The following is a 6,566-nucleotide window of genomic DNA, read 5'->3' as shown; positions in this document are numbered from 1 at the left end:
TGGTCTGTAATTCTTCGATTCTTTAACACTCCCTTCTTATGGTTGAGTATAATGTTGGCGTTCTTCCAGCTTTCTGGTACACTTGAAGTCGTGAGGCATTGCGTATCAAGGGCCGCAAGCTTTTAAAGCATAATATCTCTTCGATCTTTGATTAAATTGACTGTTATTCGATCTTCTCCGGCAGTTTTCCCCCTGTTCATGTCTTTCCAGGCCCTTCTAACTTCATCGCTAGTTATAGAAGGAGCCTCTGTATCCTATTGATCACTACTTCGAATGAAAGTAGCTTGGTTGCTCTGATCACTGTACAGGTCAGTATAGAATTCTTCCGTTGGCTTTTACTATGTGATATAAATTGCTGATGATATTACCCTGCTTATCTTTCAGTGCATACATTTTGCCTTGCCCTATGCCAAGTTTTCTTCTCACTGTCTCCGAACATACGTTGACCTCAACGATAGCAAATGCGAGAGGATAGAAAACTGAAGCAGCGCGGTTCGTCAACCGGCATGTGAGAGGCGCTGCCACTGAGATACAAACGGCTACAAATGTTCCCTTATACGAGGCTTACGCGGTTTACGATTGCTCTTGCACTCGCGGTTAGGCGATGAAAATGCCAAAAGGCAGAGCCTAGCTTAAAGGGGCCCTGAGTCAGCCGTCGGGCTTTGTGAAATAACATAGTCCGCGGATAGCATACGCTGCTGTGAACATCTCAGCCAAGTTTTGCTGACGTACGCGGTGCGTGGAACTCGCAAGCGGAGCGCGAAGTCACCTTTCTCTCAAACGCCCTCGTTTCAACAGAGCCAAGATCCTCACTCTCTTCTGTGTGCTTTATTGCGCAATAAAGCACATTGCAATACGCGATTGCTATTCGTCGCTGCGGTCGGTTACACTGCGGCCGCCGCGGGGTGCCGCCACGAGTCCACGAGCGCACTGCGGCTCTCTGAAGACAACCGGATTTGGCTTGCGTTTAGCGTGTCGTAGGCACGAAAATCGGAAATTTGAACTGCGTGTCACGGTGAATTCTTGAAGGCGGAGCGTTGTGGTCCCACCCCACTCCGCCATAGCCTTCACAGTGCAATGCATTGAAGAAGGAAGGCGGAGCACAGCTGAGGCGGTGTTTGATTGCCCATAACTCCGCTTCCGCTGAACGCATTGAAGTACTTTTTGCGCCAAAGTATTTCTGAAATAGCCTATTTTCATCTCAAATGTCTTTCTACACTTCGATAAAAATGTCACAGTTTCGCCCTAAGGGCGAAGCAATGAATGCGATAGCAACACAGCAATGTCATACGAAGTAAGGTGAGCGGCTTTGGTAGCAATATGAATTGTAGTCAACATGAGCTGATTAAGTAAGCAGGTGTGCTGCGGCGTAAGTAGACCGACATGAAGAGAGACTCGATGACCACGAGAAGGCGCGTGTGAAACGGTGGTGTTGATGAGGAGCGCTTCCCATGGGCAGCGCGTGCGAAGGGACACACCTGTAGCGCTGCACTGCCGATCCAGGCAGCATTGCATGTGTAGCGTGCGTTGGAAAATGTGGCCCGACTATTACTAACTGAATGAACAAGCGTGGTGTGAGCCGCGCACAAACAAACATGAATAGATCACACTGAATGACTGCAGACAACGACCGTCAAAACTCTGGCAGCAAGCGGATACGCCGCAGCGGCGAAGGTACGTGCGGTCTATCGCTTCAACGGAAAGTGAGCGGCGAATGCACGGCGCATAAAAATCAGAGCCGTGTGGAGATAAGAGACGGTGCGAGCGAGCGACGAGCGCGGTTGTTGGCAAAGTGGAAGTGCGCCCCCCCCCCCCCCCCGCTCCCTCCGGCGCTGGCTTCCCGCTTCCTTGCTTGCGCGTGGGAGATTGAGCGCGTTCGCTCTCCGTGATAGCGCGCGTCCCCGCACGCTTCCGCTCGGGCATACGGCACGCGGCGAAGATTTTATCTATAGGGAACCTCACGGCGACGGCGACGGCAGAAGTCCGGTTTAAGTGTCCATATAATTGCTATCGCAATAAAAGTGGTTCAGGGCCCCTTTAAGCAACACGGTTAATCGCCGAGGGCGCGTGACAGAAATTTAACAGTCAGCAGAGACAAATGTTCTCCATTACTAAAGATACGACAACGTGCGAACGAGCAATGGTCTAGTAAGTAAGGTAAACGTTTCGATCGTTACAGACAGCTGAGACATAATTAAGCTGGACCTCACCATCATACTAGCATGCACACGACGTGTAAAGAAGCATTAGTTTGACAAGAAATAACTCAAAATTTTCGTTCATCCAAGAAACGCACGTGTACGGCATTCTTTGGCACGAGCGATATACCGGCCTAAAAGAAACGCGTGGGAATTCAGCAGCACGGCCAACCAACCATTACGTGCTGCAAGTGCTCCGATCGTGAAAAAATGCCAATAAAACTTTACTTATTCCAACCCTAGGTCGTTTTACGATTGCGCTCGCAATTGCGGTTAGGCAAGGAAAACTCAAACGGCCGTCGAAGCTTAAGCGACACGGTTAATCAGTGAGGGCGAGCGCTTGACACAAATGTATTAGTCTACAAAGACAAACGTTCCCCATTATTAATACCAAACAATACAACCACGTGCGAACGAGCAATAGCGCGTAAATGTTTCGATCGTTACAGGAAGCTGACACCTAAGCTTGATCTTGTTACCATCATAATAGCATGCATCCGGCCACATGTACAGAGCGGTCCACTGTTAAAGGGAACACCGGAGCGCGTGGCGTCTGCTCGGCGCCACCGCCGGTGGGCGGCCGCAACGAGTGTCGCGCAGGTGCAGTGAGCGCTGTGGGCGGTGCTCTTTCGTCGTCTGCTACGGTCAGCTGCCGTGCTTCGGATCGTCGCGAACCAAGCAGCTCGCACCATTCGTGTTTGAATGCAGCCACTTTCCTTCCAGCTGGAAGGAAATCAATGAATTCTTGAAAATGCTGGGGCGGATGACATGGTAGTGCTTAGCCTAGCCCAAATACGTAGCCAATACCTTGCGCTAGCCAATCTATAGCTAATCAATAGTTAATCAACAATCGATCAATAATAAATAAATTCCAGTGAATACTGGCGATGATTTGGTAGTGCTTAGCCTTGCCCAAAAGCCAGGACTAGCTAGGTGCCCATCAGATCCGTTGTCTCTTTAGCATTTCGCCTCCAGTGCAAGCTACGCTAATTGTTTGTTTTTTTTCGGCTCAAAAAAACTTTGACGCCGTTGTCGATCGTCACTTACGATTATATTGTCACATCGTCATCAACTACGACGTATTCGTCAGCTGCCCCACCCTATACTGTGCGTAAAACAGGCTGCATACGAGCTTATGGATTCCTAAAGCAGTGCAGCAGGACTACGTCTGATATCGGCAGCTGGTCATGTGCATCACCAAGGCTGCCGTTAGTGCTAGCCCAGGCCGTACCTTATTGACGTCTGAGAAGGGTAGTGGCGACTCTGCTACGTGGCGTTCGTTGTAAAGAAACAGCTGGAACGAAAGTGACTGGGTTGATATATAATCAGATAAATGCCCTTAACATCACTAGCAATGACCGTGCCGTCTTTTTTTCGTCTTCTCGTTTTATAAAGATTTGCCCGCCACAAAAATATTTACTGATCACGTCGATTCCCATGATTCAACAAGAGTTTGTTAAAGGCGCTTGTGGATTCTTTGTGCAGCCTACGCACTGCAGCGACTCGAATATGCAGTAGTACAAATGAGATGGCCACTACACACGGAGAAGTATTCTCTAATATAGCTGTACCACAGATACATCCGTAAAAAAATGATCATTGTGGTCTTGTAGCAATTGCTTGGAGCAAAAATACCTGCTTGTTAATATTTTGAGTGAGTGAGTAAGTCAACTTTAATAAATATCCGGCAAATTGATGGCCTGGGTCTAGGCCGCGCCGGGGGCAGCAGAGAGACCCCGTCTCTCGATAGCTTCCCGGGCTTGCTGGATGGCCCACAGTTGGTCCTTCTAATTTTCCTTCAGCTTTGCAATGGCTGGCTATCAGTGTGTGGCCATGCACTCACCGGCCAACTTGAAAAAGGCGTGATCGGCTTGCTTCTCTACTATCGGAAGCGCGGCAGCAAACGGTAGCAGACGACAAAAGAGCACCGCCCACAGCGCTCACTGCGCGAAACTTGTTGCAGCCACCGGCGGTGATGGCGCCGTGCAGACGCCACGCGCTCCGGTGTTCCCTTTAAGAGTGAACCCCTCTGTACATAGGCAGCAGTTTAACAGGTCGCTCAAACGTTTCGTTATTCTGAGAAACATGCCTGGCACTGTTTGACAGGAATATACCAGCCGGAAAGACAAGCGTGGTAAAGTTCAGCAGCGCGGCCGGCAAATTAACAATCACGTGCAGCAAGTGCTCCGATCGTGAAACAGATGAATACATCCGTATTCCACGTCCCAAGTTCGCGTTCGAACCTGCACGCTTATTCCTTCATTCCGATGGCAGCGACCAGCTATTTAATCATCCTTCCAAACCACGATTTCCACGTATTGTATACAATCCCACTCCTCTCTGCTACGCACTACATGACATTCAGAGTGCGGAAATAAATAAAGATTAAATAAATACATAATCACATAAATAAATGTACTTCAGTTAATCCATACACAGTTTTACGATTGCTATCGCGATCGCTACGCAAACAAAACGCCAATGGCAGACGAACCTTAAGCCACACGGTTAATCACTGCGAGCGCGTGACAGAAAAAGTCAAGTCAGACAAGCTTTCATAATAAACAATGCGACGACGCGCGAACGAGCTAATTAGCGCAAAAGTTTCGATTGTTACAAAGCTGACACGTGAAGTTTACCTTAGCACCACACTATCGTGCACCGACAACATGTAAATAAGCAGAAGTCTAAACAGGTCGCCCAAAGGTTTCGTCATTCCGACAATGTGCATGACACTGTTTGCCCAAACCAAATACCAGCCCAAAAGACGCGCGCGGTTAAATTCAGCAGCGCGACCGGCTATCACGCGCCGACCGTGATACATATGCCTACAAAATTTCAGCTATTCCAACCTTACGGAGTTGTACGATTGCTCTTGCAATCGCGGTTGCGCAAACAAAACGCATACGAAGCTCAGACAAGGCTATTCCGGACAGTGCGTGTCGGTCATAGTTACTATATTAATATTTTTATTATTATTCGCCGCTGTTCAAGAAAGACAGCTATAACTCTCGCGTACCCATCCTGTGTAGGCTACATGGGGGGAGTTAGCGGTTCTAAAGTTTCGAATACGGATTTGTTTTTTCGACTCTCAGCGCTGCACAGAAACAATATAGCACAGACTAAGCTCTAAAGTTTGCAGAAAAGCAGTACGATGCGACCAAACTCAGTACTGCGGGAGCACAATTAACGGATCGTTAATCGTCGATTGATGTTACCATTGCCGCAATCGATAGAGAGTTTTAGTATTGCGGAAAATGTTTGCGTTAGCGTGTTACGCACGCTAAATCTTTGCGGAACGCTGTTCGATAGAGATTTAGTATAGTGTAAGACAAACGATACGCCGCTAAGCGCAAAACTTCGCCGCGACATCTAGCTGCGAGTAGTCAAGCAGCAAACTGAGCAGCTCGACAACCAAACTAGCCGTGTGGATCCACGCCAAGCCTTGAAAAGAGCCTGCATGGTAGAGCGCTCGGGCACGGAAATTAATCAGCAAAAACTTTGCGACGTATCGGACGCTGTTAATAAGTTCAAAGCAATTGAAGCACGTAAACAATTATTAATAAAATTAATTGGGCAACAATAATATTAAGATTTCTTGCGTCAATCTGACGGGGGCTTACAGGCAGAGTTCCGCTTTCGCTGTGCATGTGGAGGGTGCTTAACCTAGCATCGACAGCGAAAACAACGCTCTTATCGACCGTAGGCCGTTACCGAAGCCAGAATGCCCGGAGCGAAAACCAGCAGCACCATTTATTTGTAAATGAGCGAGTCCTAGAAGGCCACAAACTTAGCGAGCGTTTAGCGTCTCCGCTATATTCGAAAAATAGCGGACGCGCGCTACGCGCAAAACTGAAATAGCGTTCCGAGCATGCGCAGTCTGACCCCGTAATTTTTTTGCGTTTAGCGTGGTGCCATTGCCTGCAATATTAAAACTGTCTAAAGGCGATGTACAATGCCCCGGTATTCGATTACGCGCAGACACAACGACCTGCTAGTCGAAAAGGTTGCAGGGCTGCTAAAAGGAAAACATTGACTCCATGAGCTGTCACTCACCTCTTGATAGGCGTAAGGCGTACAGGCGCCGTGCAGATGGAGCTCACGAAACGTTCACCCCGAGCTGACAAATGTTCACGCGGGATTCAGGAACTTATGAGAGCATAAGACAGCCCCACACGTTCACCGACAACACGCGAACTGAGCGCGGATTGCGGCGCTCTTTGACCTACGCCGCATCAACCTCGCCGGCGCGGTTATTAATCTCCTCCTTATCATCTCCCCCTCTTTCGCGGAGCCAGCGCATCTGCCACGCTGAATCGCTGCGGCGCACGATACGACCCTTTCAGGTGACCCTGACGTCACGAAAAC

This window comes from Dermacentor silvarum, chromosome 2, assembly GCF_013339745.2.
Source record: "Dermacentor silvarum isolate Dsil-2018 chromosome 2, BIME_Dsil_1.4, whole genome shotgun sequence".
NCBI lineage: Eukaryota > Metazoa > Arthropoda > Arachnida > Ixodida > Ixodidae > Dermacentor > Dermacentor silvarum.
The sequence above is the reverse complement of the archived record's forward strand: the minus strand, read 5'-3'. Positions refer to the sequence as shown.